The 17,394-nt window shown below is 44.5% G+C and overlaps 1 protein-coding gene across 3 annotated transcripts in view; it reads right to left on the bottom strand.

Annotated features, from left to right (window-relative positions):
- Window positions 1–17,394, bottom strand: part of ATXN1 (ataxin 1) — a 447,406-nt gene that overhangs the window by 298,571 nt on the left and 131,441 nt on the right. For all 3 annotated transcript variants that reach the window (XM_075314725.1, XM_075314727.1, XM_075314726.1), the window contains exon 2: window positions 11,395–11,490. The gene's annotated coding sequence lies outside the window, so the exon portion shown is untranslated. The remainder of the gene's footprint in view (window positions 1–11,394; window positions 11,491–17,394) is intronic.

Raw genomic sequence — 17,394 nt, 5'->3', positions numbered from 1 at the left:
ATCAGCAGAAGCTGTTACTCGATCTTAGCTCGGCTTTTCCACCAAACAACCGTGCAGGTGAAGGGAGTGATTCTTCCAGTTGTAACTTGACAAACATGGGACAGCCTCGTCATCTTCAACAGTCTACCCGTACCAGTAGGACCGGATCTGGTGCTGGTAACAGCAATTTTATGGAATCTTTTAATAATTTTTTTAGACCCTCCTTTGCAAGGCCACCAGAGACAACAAGTCTGACACATAGTCAACGGATGGAGAGGATGATACAGGAGTATCTCCAAATGAACATCGATGCAATGACTTTTCAAATGGAGCCTTGCTCCTTTTGGGCTTCAAATCTAGAAAAATGTCCAGAGCTCTCCAGTTACGCCTTGAAGATTTTGTCGTGTCCAGCTGCCAGCGTTGTCTCTGAACGTGTCTTCAGTGCTGCTGGGTGTGTGCTGACAGATAAGCGCACGCGTCTGTCCAGTGACAATGTGGACAGACTGACGTTCATCAAAATGAACAAGTCATGGATCCAGAAGGAATTTACTACCCCTGTGTCATCCTGGGGAGAGTAAATGCTTGTGGATTTGGAATGTGCTTGATGCAAATCAAAACATCCTGTTTGCAACTAGGGCACAAGTGCTGCCACTGAATGGGTGGGTGTGTGTGGGGCACAATTTTTGGAAAAAAGGGAGGCTACGCTTGGAGTAACCCTTGCTTACATTGTTTTTAAAAGGAGACAAGATGACCAAGTCATGGTTCAGCAAAGACTTTATCTACCTACCCCGGTGTCATGCTGGGGACGGTTAATTATGGCGTATTTTTGAATGTGCTTGATGCAAATCAAAACATCCTGTTTGCAGCTATGGCACAAGTGCTGCCACTGATGGGGTGTCTGTGTGCCCAATTTTTGGAAAAAAGGTAGACTCCGCTTGGAGTAACCCTTGCTTGCTGTGTTTTTTAAAAATGATACAAGATGAACAGATCTGAAGGCAAGATGAAGGCAACATCATGTCTCCGCCTGCACTTTCCTCACAAACCTGCATTTTTCCAGGGACACCCTACTCAACACCGTCTACAGACAGCAGCCAGATCTCTGTCCCTCAAATGTGGACAAATAAAAGGCCATTTCCTGCGACCCATGACAAAGCTAAGAGGTTGACTTTATCCCTCTGTAAGCTCTTGGCTACGGAAATGCTGCCTTTCCGCATGGTGGACACACAGGATTTTAGAGACCTTATGTCTGTTACTGTGCCCCAGTACCAGATGCCCAGTCGCCACTACTTCTCTAAGAAAGGTGTGCCTGCGCTACACCAGCATGTCGCACACAACATCACCGCTTCCTTGAGAAACTCTGTGTGTGAACAGGTGCATTTCACCACCGATACTTGGACCAGTAAGCATGGATAGGGACGTTACATGTCGCTGACTGGGCACTGGCAAACTATGGTGAGAGATGGAGAAGGGTCTGCTGTACAAGTCTTGCCGTCCCCACGAGTTGTTTCAATCCTTGTTCTGTATGTAGAAGTTAATACACTGCTTCTGCCTCTTCAACCTCGTGTGGGTCCTCCACCTTGGCGCAAACACTGTGTGGTCAGGCCACCCTTCCTTGCAACTGCGCACAAGGACTACCACACACCTCCTTACTATGCTGGCAGCAGAGCTCAATGCCATCAGGCGGTCAAAGTTTTACTTTGAAATGTATGGGAAATGTGAGTCACACCGCTATTCCAGAGAATAGTAGTCAGGCAGGGTCAAAACATTAATTGAGGAACAGGAACAGAATGGGACGGCCATGACTTAATCAGAAAACAAGCAGAGGTGAAATGCGGATCGGCCAACAAGGTACATAAACAGCAAGCAGGAAAAGTAGTCAGGTAACAAGCACACAAAATCATAAAACTGAACTGGGGGTAAAATTAACCAGAGGTTCATAGCTATGTCTGGCAGTGGTCTGCAGACAGGATGGGCATAAAAAAGGGTGTGGTGTCTTCACATTGGTTGTAGCTGAATGATGGTATTCTGTGAGATACCCACCAGCTACATTCAGCCAGAGATTCTGCATCTGTCAAGGTAATGCAGCCCAGTGGGTGAGCATAACCTGCGTCCACCTGCGCCGCTGGCATCGACTCCTCTCCCATCATCAGCACTATGCATGAAAGGAACACGTTGTCACCTGGCGACTGGAGTACAAATTGCCGGAGCGGACTCCGTTGGTGACTTAACAGCCGTGTGCGTCAATGATGCAAACCTGGCTGCGGGCCATCCTCAGGGCAATGTGACACACGTGCCTTGTATGGCTCACGTGTTGAATCTGATTCTCCAGCAATTTTTAAAACACCATCACGGCCTACATGGCCTTGTGCAGCGTGCACGCTCGCTATGTGCTCACTTCCATCGTGCGCACACAGCAGCTCCACAACTTTCATCACTCCGGAAGTCTTAGGGTCTGGCAGTTAAACGCCGGAAATGCGATGTTCCGACACGCAGGAATTGGAATCTGCACATGTTGCAGCGTGTGTGGCAGCACCGCAGAGCCCTGCTGAAATACGGTATGACATATAGCCTGGGATAACTTGATCAAGAGGTGGTGCAGATCACGCTGCTGGAGTGGTGTCAGATCAAGGACCTATGCACCCTGCTACACAGTTCACAAATGTCGACGAAGATGTTTAGCACTGGCAATGTCATTCTCAGCGTGACAATTCTGGTCATCTACATGATGGAGCACACTGTAATTATTATTCGGAGTCAGGTGTTGGGACAAGAGGAAGGGGAGGAAGTACAGGAGGAGTCATATGCGGAAGGGATAACAAGATCTACGAGGTCCAGATGGTCAGCGGCACCTATGCGGCAGTCATGGTGAGGGAGAGGGATTAACAAGGGCGCATAGTATCAGCAAAAAGTGTTGATGAAAGTGCAGGAGCCCATGAAGAAATGGAGGACGAACTGGCGATGGGCATGGAAGACTCAGCAGATGAGTGAGAGCTTGCTCACATTTCGGTTGTGCGAGGTTGTGGGGAGAGGGCAGAGGAAGGATGCACGATTCTCACCTCTTTGCCACCAACACACCAAGGACTTGGTCCTCCTGGATGCACAAGACACATGAGCGCCTTCTTGCTGCACTACCTACATAACCCTCGGATTGTATGAATTTGAAGTAATCCTGAATACTGGGTTGCCACACTGTTAGATCCCCGGTACAAGACAAAATTTGACGAACTAATTCCTGCCATAGAAATAGACGCACGTATACAGGAGTATCTGCAGAATGTGGTACGCAATCTTAGATCTACTTTTCCACTAAACACCAGTGCTGCACAGAGTGAATCTCAACGCTTTGTCATGGATAGGAGGAAATGGTCTTTTACTTGTCCACATGGGAGGGACCGAGGGATGGCTGCTGTGCTGAGATGGCGTTGAGTACGGTGTCCCTGCACAGTTGCACTTTTGGTCATATCCCAAAATGAGTTGAAAAAGGACAGATGCTGTTGGAAAGGGGAACAGGTGTGTTGGAAAGGGGAAAAAAGTTTTGGTCCGTGGATTTGGTGGTTAAGCAACTGTAACATTTGCTGAAGAAACAACATCTGTTACAGTGGGACTGGCAGATTTGGATAAAGTGGTATATAATCTGTGACCGCTATATAACGAAAATTAATAAGAAAAGAAAGAGAAAGGTATATATCCCCATCAGCAGTCAGTGTCCACCGTGCTCCCAGTTGGAAAAGGAGAGGTTGGCAACTTGAAGGTTTGGTGGAGGATACAGAGCTGTGTGGCTATGAAACTAATAGTAGCCTGAACCGAGTTAGACGCCATTTGGATCTGGAGACTGTGAGCCCTGTTAGCGTCACAGGGTCCACATGCCCACCCAGCCCAGGAACTCCCTGTTAACAACACAGGGGCCATTGAGTACGCTGACCGTGTGCGTAGGGGCCACACCTGTGGACAGCAGGCGCATCAGCAGCAGCAGGCCTGTTAATGCCACTGGGCTGCACAAGCAGGACTGTTAGGACAGGAGCTGGTCTTAACCGTTCTGCGTTACCAACTGTGGTGGTGGCCTGCATCCACCACCCTATCCCTGCCTACCTCTGGCCTAAAGCCGCAATGGGTTCAACACATGGAGGTGTGCTCTTTCGGAGCATAATAGAAGACTGCGCACCTCCTTGTTGGCTCCAGCCCCTTTTATAACCTGGGTCCGCCCCAAACCAGGGTGAACCACAATGCACCTCCTGGAGACAAAAGTAGAGTGACACGTCATCAGTGGCATAACTAGCGTCCTATTTGGAAACGCAACTTCAATTATGACCACATGGCTGCCATGACCCAAACACCTCACCAGTCATCGTCTGACCATCAATAATGCGGTGACAAGTCATAGGTGTGGGCCTCTGCAAGCCATTTGGGAGGACACCTGATGCCCTGTGGTCTATATGTGCCCCCCCACATCAGGGGCAGGGCCAAAGAGTTCATTACCGGACCTAGTCTCTGATGCAGGAAGTGCCTGAGCATGCTCAGTAGCATGAAATACAGTCTCTGAAAAAAGACTATCAGCTTTAGCATGGTGTCTAGGCACAAAACAGGACTTAGACCCGGCACGGAATGCAAGCACCTGTGCAAAGAGGCTTTTCACACTTAGTGTGGGAGCATGCGCTGTATCCCGAAAAGAAGACTTAGCGTCAGGAATAACACAGTCAGGCTGAGCATACTCACTACGCGAAACACTGTAATTATGCTGCAGCTGGGGTACATCGGCACACGCATGCGCACTAGCTGACTCTCCACACTTAGACGTGGAGGGGAAATTTGTCTTGGAGATGCTGTCTATGAACAGAAGGAAAAGCTAAAGGAAGCCTGACTTTCTATCCCTCCGAATTATGAAATGCAGCAATGAATTCCATGAGTTTGCTATAACATTAGCGTATCAAAATGTGCATGAGGGTGTGATGTAGAGGTGCTAGAAATAGCTTGTCACCAGTGGGGCACTAATGGAATACAACAGCCAGTTCTATGATGCCACTAAATGGCAGTATTTTGTGCTATCATTATAGCTTATTAAAAACAGAGCAGGAGGTTGTCATGCAGAGGTGCTGCACATAGATTTGCAGTAGTGTGAATAGACAAAAGTACAATAGCCACGTTTAGGATACAACTAGGTACACTGAGTGTTTGCTAGTATAATGGCTGAGTTTAAAAAAGTTAGAGTGTGCAATGCAGGCAGACGTGCTGCAAATAACGTTCCAATACTGTGAATAGACAAAAGTACAATAGCCACGTTTAGGATACAACTAGGTACAGTGAGTGTTTGCTAGTATAATGGCTGAGTTTAAAAAAGTTTGAGTGTGCAATGCAGGCAGACATGCTGCAAATATGTTTACAATAGTGTGAATAGACAAAAGTACAATAGCCACGTTTAGGATGCCACTAGGTACACTGAGTGTTTGCTAGTATAATGGCTGAGTTTAAAAAAGTTAGAGTGTGCAATGCAGGCAGACGTGCTGCAAATATCGTTCCAATACTGTGAATTGACAAAAGTACAATAGCCACGTTTAGGATGCCACTAGGTACAGTGAGTGTTTGCTAGTATAATGGCTGAGTTTAAAAAAGTTAGAGTGTGCAATGCAGGCAGACGTGCTGCAAATAACGTTCCAATACTGTGAATAGACAAAAGTACAATAGCCACGTTTAGGATACAACTAGGTACAGTGAGTGATTGCTAGTATAATGGCTGAGTTAAAAAAAGTTAGAGTGTGCAATGCAGGCAGACGTGCTGCAAATATCGTTCCAATACTGTGAATTGACAAAAGTACAATAGCCACGTTTAGGATACAATTAGGTACACTGAGTGTTTGCTAGTAAAATGGCTTAGTTATAATGAGTTGGAGTGTGCAATGCAGGCAGACGTGCTCTGCAAATGTCTTTGCACTAGTGGGACTATAGCAAACTCCAATAGCCACGTTTAGGATGCCACTAGGTACACTGAGTGTTTGCTAGGAAAATGGCTTAGTTTAAAAAAGTTGGAGTGTGCAATGCAGGCAGACGTGCTCTGCAAATGTCTTTGCACTAGTGGGACTATAGCAAAGTCCAATAGCCACAGATAGGATGCCACTAGGTACACTGACTGTTTGCTAGTATAATGGCTTAGTTATAATGAGTTGGAGTGTGCAGAGGACAAGAGGGTACAGTGGCAGGATTGTGGTGCTCTGGGTAGAGGAATGGAAGCCTGCCTTTCTATTCCCTTCTAATGGTGAAATGCAGGGAGGAAATCCCTGACCTTGGCTACACAGACGCTGTTGCTGTTTGCAGGACCTGTCACCTTAACTCTGACCCTGCCGGTTTGAGCCCTTAAAAGGACTGCTATAAAGTGCTCTCCCTAAGCTGTCTAACGCTGTGTATGCAGCGCATACAGCTGTATCGGCTATAGGACTCAGGAGGACGGAGCTGCGACAGTGATGTCTGACACCAAAGACGCAGAAGGCAGATAATGACGTCCTGGAAGAAAATGTCCGGTTTTATAATGCAGGGACATGTGACATGGACATCCTATCACACATGCCGTTGCTTCTCTGGCTCAAAGTCCACTTAGCTGTGTGTGTGTCTGTGATTGGCTGACATGCTGGCCCGCCCCACAAGACGCGCGCGCTTAGGGAAGGAAGACAAGAAAAAAAAAAAAAAAATGGCATTATACAAACAGCAGTCATCTGAAGGCGCTGTTCACGCACACTATACACTGAAATGTGATAATAGTGTGATTCACAGAGTGACTTACACTATTACAGCAGAAACCAAGCTATGATTTAGCTTGTTTTTTGCTGCTAGAACCGTTCTCGAACGTTTCTAGAACTATCGAGCTTTTGCAAAAAGCTCGAGTTCTAGTTCGATCTAGAACATGCCCCAAAATCACTCGAGCCTAGAACTGGAGAACCACGAACCACGAACCGCACTCAACTCTAGTGATAACATATCTATTACAAGATTTATTGTTATTGTAATGCTTGCCATTTACAACTTATTACATATTTTGAATTCTCTCACTCCTACGCAAGTTTTCCTGTATTATATCTCAATGTTTTATAGTATTTTGTCTTAAAGACAGAACACATTTGGATTTTAGCTTCTTTTGAGCTTATTGTTTGAGAATATTATGTTTACACTGTTTGTTTAAATCAGATATAATTTAACTGCTTGATAAACTTCACCTTGGCAAAATACAGTGAGGCCAAGTTCACACAACTGTTTTTTCAGTCCGTGTGCTGTCTATGTAAAAACAGACAGCACATGGATAGCACTCAGACCAATGTTATAGAATGGGGTAGGGGAGACGACAATTTTTTTTCACAGAACAAATCGGCGCCTTCCAAAACATCTCAGCGTGCACTAGTCTCTTTCTTGTGTGAGACTCGCCCATTAGAGTCTATTAGAGCACCATACAGCAAATTTTTAAGGTTACATTGCAATTATTTAAACTGTATATAGTCTTGTAATTTGTTGCACTGATGATGTCGCAGACACATCTATTTCAGGAGCTGGGCCAGTCTCTGTTTTCCCTACTCACCGCATTTTCTTCTTTTCAATGCACACTGACAGTGCACTCTTCTGCAGATTGTCACTTTTCATTAGAGTGAGTGAGTGCACTGCCACTATGTATTCAAAGGAATATAGAGCAGGGAGGAGGGAGTGCATACTGACAACGGACAAATGCTCATGAGAGCAGGGACTAGCCCAACACCTGAAATGTACATCTGTGCCGCCCCAGCAGCAGTCGAACTGCTTGGATCCGGGGTTGCAGTGGCTCGAAGGTCTCCGGACCCGGGGGCTTGTGGCCACTTCAAATGTAAGGGGATATTTACAGGGGATGAATGTTCGTGATGCCACCTGCGGGTTGCAGTAAAAGGGAGTACCGCCGCTGCCGATGGGAGTACCGGGGCAGATGCTGTGGGGGCAGCCAGGTGTCAGTCCCTCCGAAGGTAGGGAAGGTCCTGGATAGTGGGGATTTGGTGAACGGGTGGCTTGGCCTTGGGAAGCAGGGTGCAGGGGTCAGACTACTCACTGCGGTGGTCGTGGTGCTGGATCAGGTGGAATAAGCAGACACTCACACAGATGGTAAACCAAAGTCTCTAGGCAGCACAGTCTCTGTTGGGGGAGCCCATCCAGTTCCCGCTTCCACCAGTGTCACTTGGCAAGTCCGAAGCCCTGCATCTGCGCACAAATTGATTTACAGTTGTGACTCCTTGGCTGGAAGCTTTCGGGGCACCGCTACCCGTGTATATGGCAGCTGTGCTCTTGGTGGCTGGCACTTGGGATTTCAGTGGGTTGTGTATTTTGGAGAACCCTATTCCCCGCGTTGTGCTGATGCCTCCAATCTTTGAGCTCTTGGGGAAAGTTCATAGAGAGACTATCCTCCACAGGTTAATTATCAGGTTGCTTGAACCTACTCCCTGATCTAGAGTCCAGTACCCCACCGTGCAGGGTACTGGTAAGGTGGTTGGGCTCTCTGGTGCCACAAGTCCTCCTAGACTGTGTCTGTTACACTCCTGTCCAGTGTTCCTAATACCGGTCCCCGACTCCTGTGGTCCCGGACCACCGTTTGCGAACCAACCTGTCGCCTCCCTGGGAGCTCCAACTCCCCTGCTCCTCACTCTCTGAAGGCTAGCTCTGTTCTGCTCTCCACTTCCTTCCTCCAACCAGTCTGCCTGACCCCTAGGTGGGCGGCCGTGCTCCAACTTGACCAACCCACTGGTATGTCTGTCCAGCCCTGGTGTGAGGTGTGGTTGGGATTTGTAGTGTGGATGTCAGTGACACTGTTGATGGGAAACTGGAACCATGGGAGGGCAGGCCCCGCACCCTGGAGTACAGGATGCAGTTCCCTGTAGCACCCTGATACAGTCAGGGGCGCTACACATCACTGATGATGCTTCTTTTAAGGGTCAGGAAAGCAGCTGCAGCAGTGACTGTAGTCCAGGCTCCTTGATGACATCTTGTTGAATCCAGCATGCACTGGTGAATTAAGTATCTAAGAAAAGTTACTAGATTATTTAATTAGATAGATAGGTATTTAGCTTCAAATTAAAGTTTGGTTTCAGATAACCTTTAAAGGGGATGTCCAGCATTAAGGTAAAAGTATGCAGCTACTCCATGTGACTGCAGACTTGTGAATCCTCACATCGCGTGATATCCTCTCTGTGAGGATTCTCAGTAGCAGGCACTTGACTGCAAGTGTACAATTTGCATTTTGCCAACTAGAGCAGCTCAGTCTTGCTCAATGCAAGTGAATTGAGCGATGCCAGATAAGTCTAGTCAGAATGTGTCCAGAAGTATGCAAATCATATAATTGCAATGATATGACCGCATGCTCCCAGCGCCGGCACAGTGACTGTAAACTAAGGCCAGACAACCACTTTAAGAAGGGTTCGTGCAGTAGTGAACAATAGCTTTAACGCTAAACTTTATTACAAAATGTGTAACAGGCCCACAAGCTTTCATGTATTATTTATAGCGCTGGTCTTTTCTGTATAGCAAAGGTGCAGTGAAGGGTTTAGCATTGAGTAATCTGAGCAGCTGTATAGTGCACAATAGCATATACTGATAAAAGGGGTGCATATTTAGGCGGGCTTTGCACGTTGCGACATCGCTGCCCCCGTCGCAGCAGCGATATCTTGTGATTCCTGGCGTAGCGAACATTATCGCTACGCCAGCTTCACATGCACTCACCTGTCCTGCGACGTCACTCTGGCCGGCGTCCCGCCTCCTTCCTAAGGGGGCGGGTCGTACAACGTCATAGCAACGTCACACGGCAGACGGCCAATCAAAGTGGAGGGGCAGAGATGAGCAGGATGTAAACATCCCGCCCACCTTCTTCCTTCCGTATAGCCACTGGCGGCAGGTAAGGAGATGTTCCTCGCTCCTGCGGCTTCATACACAGCGATGTGTGCTGCCGCAGGAACAACGAACAACATCATAAGTGTCGCGGCAGCGTAATTTTGAAAAAGTCGGAGCCTACACCGATGATACAATAACGACGCTTTTGCGCTCGTTAATCGTATCATCTAGGCTTTACACACTACGATGTCGCATGCGATGCCGGATGTTCATAACTTTCGATTTGACCCCACCGACATCGCACGTGCGATGTTGCAACGTGCAAACCCGCCCTTAGACATTGAATAGAAATATGGTACTATTATAGAGTATAGGACTGTTATTTGGTCACTGTATGCCATTATTATTTAAGCACTATATGAAATGTACTCAAATATTGTACACTATACTGTATTATTGGTGTGATGGTGCTACATAGAATTTATATTGTTGCAAAAAGCCATCTTAGAGGAGATCTCATTTATATGTATAAATACATGTGTGGTCAATATAAAGGACTGGCACATGACTTATTCCATAAAAAGACAATACTAAAAACTAGGGGACATACACTGCGAGTAGAAGAAAGGCGATTCCAGCAGCTGAATAGGAAAGGGTTCTTTACAGTTAGACATCTGCATAACATATGCAAATATAATTTTATTTTGTTATTTTATTTATGAAAGTGAAGTTCTTTTATCTTAGGCACTGTCATTTTCTGTTTACTTATGTGAAAGTAAAAATTTAGAAAGTTGATTTTTTTGAACCAATATATTTCTAGCCTTTATTATGCTGAATAAAGAAGTGTCACAGCATGATGTCATCTCAGGGAGAGCTGAGGGAGATTTGGTATCAAAAAGTCACAGCGTGTTGTTGATAAAAAATCCGCTGTAGTGCCCGCTCATCGTTTACCTGGAGTTGCAGTGTATTTATTTCCATCCAGTATTGAAGGGGTTAAGGATCATTTCTATCCTGCAGTGATCTACCAGGTAGTTGTAATCTCAGCTGCAGCCACTCCTTTCTGCTATAAATATCCACTCCTCACTCCTTCCTATGCTGGCTATAGCTCATATTTATGGTATCCACTTTGAAGGATCCAGTCTCTGGAGAAAGCGGAGGTGTCTCTATAGTTGCAGCTGAGAAGTTCCTGCTGGATTATTATTAGTTGTGTCTTTCCACACGTGTTTGTCTTTCATACTTCACGTCTCATTACAGTGGCGAGACTAGTGTCTCACTGACCTTCTCTAGTCAGGGTGAGTTCTGGGTCAGCGAGGGCCTAGGCACGTCACCATACGAGGGGAATTAACCATCTATGGACGTTAGGGAGTGTAGTGATCAGCCTCAGGTGAGTCTTAGGAGGTAACCCCACTGCTCTCTCCCTAGCGCCAGGGCCTTACGCTGTGTTCCCTCTGTGTTACACCGCTCACCGGGTGTCTTTATGGACCTGGTACAAGTGCAGTCACATCATGACAAGAAGGTATTTCAACCCCTCCCCCACCAAAAAAAAGCATACATTTATACAGAATTTTTTGTTGATAAAAGTATAATTTTCCTTACCGGATTATTAACTCTTAAGGCCTGCATTCCTAATGTACACAGCATCATCTTCTCTGGCTATTCCTGCAACATTGTTCCACTTTCTTGACCTTTTTACTGAAAAACACAGAAACACAATAAAAATGTATTATTATAATGAAAGAGAGCATTATTTAACAGCATGCTAATTATAATGGTACATTCCTAAATAAACCTGCAACATTCCAAATCTGGAAGCAGCATCACTCCACATGTAATATTTGGCTTTGTAGAGTCATTCACAAAGACATCCAGGTTAAGATGTCAGGTGCATTCTCTAACGCGTTTCAGTGCAGTGTAGGGGCAATAGTCATAACATAGATTTCATGTGGATGATGCAGATATTTTTTCCCTCTTCCATTGTAGCACACTGCCCCATGTGCCGTGCACCTAAATAGGCTGGTGAGTGAGCTGGACTTATTTTTTGCATTGTACATTCCCATTGACAGTATAACTAAGATGTGTTGTGGACACTAAGGGTACTTTGCATGCTGCGACATCACTAGCCGATGATAGCGATGCCGAGCGCGATAGTACCCGACCCCATCGAACATGCGATATCTTGTGATTGCTGCCGTAGCGAACATTATCACTACGGCAGCTTCACACGCACTTACCTGCCCTGCGACGTTGCTCTGGCCGGCGACCCGCCTCCTTCCTAAGGGGGGCGGGTCGTGTGGCGTCACAGCGACGTCACACGGCAGGCGGCCAATAGAAGTGGAGGGGCGGAGATGAGCGGAACGTAAACATCCCGCCCACCTCCTTCCTTCCGCATAGCCGGTGGAGGCAGGTAAGGAGAAGTTCCTCACTCCTGCGGCTTCATACACAGCCATGTGTGCTGCCACAGGAACGAGGAACAACATCGTACAGCGAAATTATGGAAATGACCGACACTACACAGATCACCGATTTACGACACTTTTGCGATTGTTTATCGGTGCATCTAGGCTTTACACGTTGCGACATCGTTACTGGCGCCGGATGTGCGTCACTTTCGATTTGACCCCGACGACATCGCAGTAGCAATGTCGCAACGTGCAAGGTACCCCTAACACTCAACTGAAAAATGAAGGAATTGTTGGCCATCTATACTTCCCTGGATACTTCCCTATACTACAACCTGGATACTGCCTGGGAAGCAGCAGCTAAATTATTAATAAGGAAATGCCTTCATAATTTTTCATACATTCACACTGCTTGATGCAATATGTGTGAAATCATATGATAACATATATAGATTGAGAACTTCAGGATATGGAAAGACTCAAGTTTTGGACAGATGGTCTAACGGATGATGACTTACTAAATTGGGATTGAATGGAGCTCTTTTCATATGTAATGTATTAGTTGGAATGCTGCCATTTGTACCTTTCTGGGTGAATTAGAAATCCAAGAAGCCACTATAAAACTTTTTAGTTATACATGTTCTGGATGATAATGCAATTCAATTGCATCCATTAAAATCTAATACTAGTGGACACAATATACAGGTGTGCTAAAATTTTATATTGCCGCAAACTGATTTCCGAATACTTGCATGTTTAAACAGCGGAGGTGTAATAATATTTATTAAGATAATTTTTAGATAACCATATTGTCATGATTTTAGCATGGCTTTGACTCTGCAGAGGCAGTGCATGTATGTTGTCTCCAAGGATAGGTCTAAGGGGAGGGGCCTGTTCAGTCATGTCTCATTCCAGCGGTCACGCTGCCATAACTTGGTGTTGTTAATTCTGGGACACCGCCAGTAATAGTACCTGCTCTGCAGAGCCAGTGCATGTATGTTGTCTCTGAGGTTAGGTCCGAGGGGAGGAGCTTGTTCAGTCTTGTCTCGTTCCGGAGGTCACGCCGCCATATCTTGGTGTTGTTACCTCCGGGACATCGCCAGTAATAGTACCTGCTCTGTAGCATGCAACTGGTTCCTGTGAGTGTACTCTGATAAAGTCCCGCTACCCAGTACCATTCTCCCTATCCTCCGTCCCTCCTGGCCGGCCTGACCTCCCTACCCTCCTAACTCCGGTCCTGTTCGGTGTCCTCACATCCAGACCCTCCTCTGTGCGTACTTGTTCTTCCTGACCTCCGTCCCCCCTACCCGGTCTGTCGCCCCTATTCTCCTGACCCTGGTTCTGTTCCATGTCCCGACCTTCACTCCCTCCCCTGTGCTTACTTTTTCTCTCGGCCTCTGACCACAGTTTTGTTATTTGACTTTGGATTGCTTCCCCCTTGGGACAGACGTGACATCCCAACATACACCTTGGCTGATTGATTATCCCTGTGCTTGTGTTAGCAACCTCTAGTGGGCCTCTGCCTTACTGCACTCAGTAGTTCTTCCTCTACTTGAGTCCCAGGGCTCCCTAGCGGTAACTTTACACATATAATTCTAAAAAGGTAGTTTTTATACAAAGAGAAAAATAATAATAAAAAAGATATATGGGTTCAAGGTGAATTATTGTACTGAGATCCACTGTTTATACAGGCTCACGGAGAACGCTCCACTCATTCTGGTTCGGAAACCAATTTCAGGTGGCATGTTATGTGGAATATGCTGTGGTATATTAAACTATGATTTTAGCACATGATAAGCAACAATGGGGCAAAATTTAGGTAAATTATTTCAAGCACAATTACAAGTTCATTTTTAATTTGAATCTTCAAAAATCTTGAAAATGTAGAATATATCCAAGTAGGCAGCAGAAGTGACGAGGGGTCATTTCTGGAATTACTTATTTTGATATACTAATACTAATAGTGTCCATTAAGATGATGTCCAGCAGAAAAATCTGAGAAATCACACTATTGTCAACTTGAATTAGTTGGTCAATTCTCTTGAAACCATATAGAGTTCAATCATTAGCATTGCATGGTAGATAGATACATAGATAGATAGTAGATAGATACCGTAGATAGGTAGAGAGATACGTATATAGAGAGATAGGGAGAGAGATAGGGAGAGAGATAGGGAGGTAGATAGATAGAATCATAGATAGAGAGATAGATAGATAGATAGATAGATAGATAGATAGATAGATAGATAGATAGATAGATAGATAGATAGATAGGATAGTAACAAGAAGAAAAAGTTGTGGAGAATGACAAATCACAGGATTGGTAGATATGTTAATGAAACCTTTTGATTGAATTGAGTATGAGCGCCATTCACAGAAATACACGCAGTTTCATGCCTTGGCATTCTGTCAATGAGGTTATTAATAGTTGGAGGATTGTTCTGCCACTCTGAATACATTGGTCCACCTCTGGCAGGTCCCTTGCAATTCCTGACCAATGAGGTCCAAGATGTGCTGGATAGAACCCAAGTCTGAGGATGCTTCAGGCCAAGGTAGCACATTTGAGGTCACAAAGACTACTCACAGTAGCATTAAAAATACATAGCCTGATTTCTTTGTGTTAAAAAAATGGGTCCTGGATATTGAGCAAATCTGTGACGATATTGGAATTGAAAAGGAAGCTGCCAGCCGTGGATCTTGATGATTTGTGTCAGAACATTTCTCAGACAAATATTAATAATCTCACTGATACCAGCCAAGCATACGTGTGTGTACTTCTGCACAAGGTGCTTATACGCAATACTGAATAAACTTGAGATATCTTGAAACTGTTGTTTCCATTTTTTCATCATTTGTATATAATTAACATGTCTAGCAATCCTGTGATTTCTTGGTGTTGCAATTTTAATGTTGTGTATATAGATCACATGTCAAATGAGCATGTCAGCAGAGAACTAATATTCCCATATACAGTAGCTGCTCCAGACATAACATGCATCTCTAGGTCCTTTTTGTGTCTGGAAAGATTTCTTATTGTGTCTGAGTCTTCTCTGCTAATGCTGAAGACCCCATAGTCTTCCTCCCACCTCTCACTGGTTAATATGTGAATACAGTTTCAAAACTTAAACAATTGTATTACAGGATTAAGCACCAATTGAATCTAAGACAAGCGCCAGAAGTACAAATTCTTTCTTCAATTTTTGGCAGATAAAAAGAACAAAAAGAAACTGAAAAGTATCAAGCATAGAACACGTCAAGCTGACAAGCTAACATCTTTTAAGAAATCGACATTCGTATAAGATGAAACAATACATTATGTAAAATGCCGGCTTTCACTGCACTCAGGTCAGGAAATGGAAAGATTAACCATTTTTGCCTGATACATTTATTTGATTACAATATAGCCAAATACAATTTGTGACTGATAACATTTATTAATCAAGGTTAAATCAAGGTGAAGGAAGGGTGAACTAGATGGACCTAGGTCTTTTTTCAGCCTATTTAACTATGTAAATCAACATACAGACAGTCATATGAAAAAGTTTGGGCACCCCTATTAATGTTAACCTTTTTTCTTTACAACAATTTGGGTTTTTGCAACAGCTATTTCAGTTTCATATATCCAATAACTGATGGACTCAGTAATATTTCTGGATTGAAATGAGATTTATTGTACTAACAGAAAATGTGCAATCCACATTTAAACAAAATTTGACCGATGCAAAAGTATGGGCACCCTTATCAATTTCTTGATTTGAACACTCCTAACTACTTTTTACTGACTTACTAAAGCACTAAATTGGTTTTGTAACCTCATTGAGCTTTGAACTTCATAGGCAGGTGTATCCAATCATGAGAAAAGGTATTTAAGGTGGCCACTTGCAAGTAGTTCTCCTATTTGAATCTCCTATGAAGAGTTGCATCATTGGCTCCTCAAAACAACTCTCAAATGATCTGAAAACAAAGCTTATTCAACATAGTTGTTCAGGGGAAGGATACAAAAAGTTGTCTCAGAGATTTAAACTGTCAGTTTCCACTGTGAGGAACATAGTAAGGAAATGGAAGAACACAGGTACAGTTCTTGTTAAGCCCAGAAGTGGCAGGCCAAGAAAAATATGAGAAAGGCAGAGAAGAAGAATGGTGAGAACAGTCAAGGACAATCCACAGACCACCTCCAAAGACCTGCAGCTTCATCTTGCTGCAGATGGTGTCAATGCGCATCGGTCAACAATACAGCACACGTTGCACAAGGAGAAGCTGTATGGGAGAGTGATGCAAAAGAAGCCATTTCTGAAAGCACGCCACAAACAGATTCGCCTGAGGTATGCAAAAGCACATTTGGACAAGCCAGTTACATTTTGGAAGAAGGTCCTGTGGACCGATGAAACAAAGATTGAGTTGTTTGGTCATACAAAAAGGTGTTATGCATGGAGGCAAAAAAACACGGCATTCCAAGAAAAGCACTTACTACCCACAGTAAAATTTGGTGGAGGTTCCATCATGCTTTGGAGCTGTGTGGCCAATGCCGGCACTGGGAATCTTGTTAAAGTTGAGGGTCGCATAGATTCAACTCAGTATCAGCAGATTCTTGACAATAATGTGCAAGAATCAGTGACGAAGTTGAAGTTACGCAGGGGATGGATATTTCAGCAAGACAATGATCCAAAACACCGCTCCAAATCTACTCAGGCATTCATGCAGAGGAACAATTACAATGTTCTGGAATGGCAATCCCAGTCCCCAGACCTGAATATCATTGAAAATCTGTGGGATGATTTGAAGCGTGCTGTCCATGCTCGGCGACCATCAAACTTAACTGAACTGGAATTGTTTTGTAAACAGGAATGGTCAAATATACCTTCATCCAGGATCCAGGAACTCATTAAAAGCTACAGGAAGCGACTAGAGGCTGTTATTTTTGCAAAAGGAGGATCTACAAAATATTAATGTCACTTTTATGTTGAGGTGCCCATACTTTTGCACCGGTCAAATTTTGATTCAATGCGGATTGCAAATTTTCTGTTAGTACAATAAACCTCATTTCAATCCAGAAATATTACTCAGTCCATCAGTTATTAGATATATGAAACTGAAATAGCTGTTGCAAAACCCCAAATTGTTATAAAGAAAAAAGGTTAACATTAATAGGGGTGCCCAAACTTTTTCATATGACTGTATATATATATTTTTTGTTAAC

The sequence above is a fragment of the Anomaloglossus baeobatrachus genome, chromosome 6 (genome assembly GCF_048569485.1).
Source record: "Anomaloglossus baeobatrachus isolate aAnoBae1 chromosome 6, aAnoBae1.hap1, whole genome shotgun sequence".
Classification (NCBI taxonomy): Eukaryota; Metazoa; Chordata; class Amphibia; order Anura; family Aromobatidae; genus Anomaloglossus; species Anomaloglossus baeobatrachus.
This window is presented reverse-complemented; position numbering and strand designations above follow the sequence as displayed.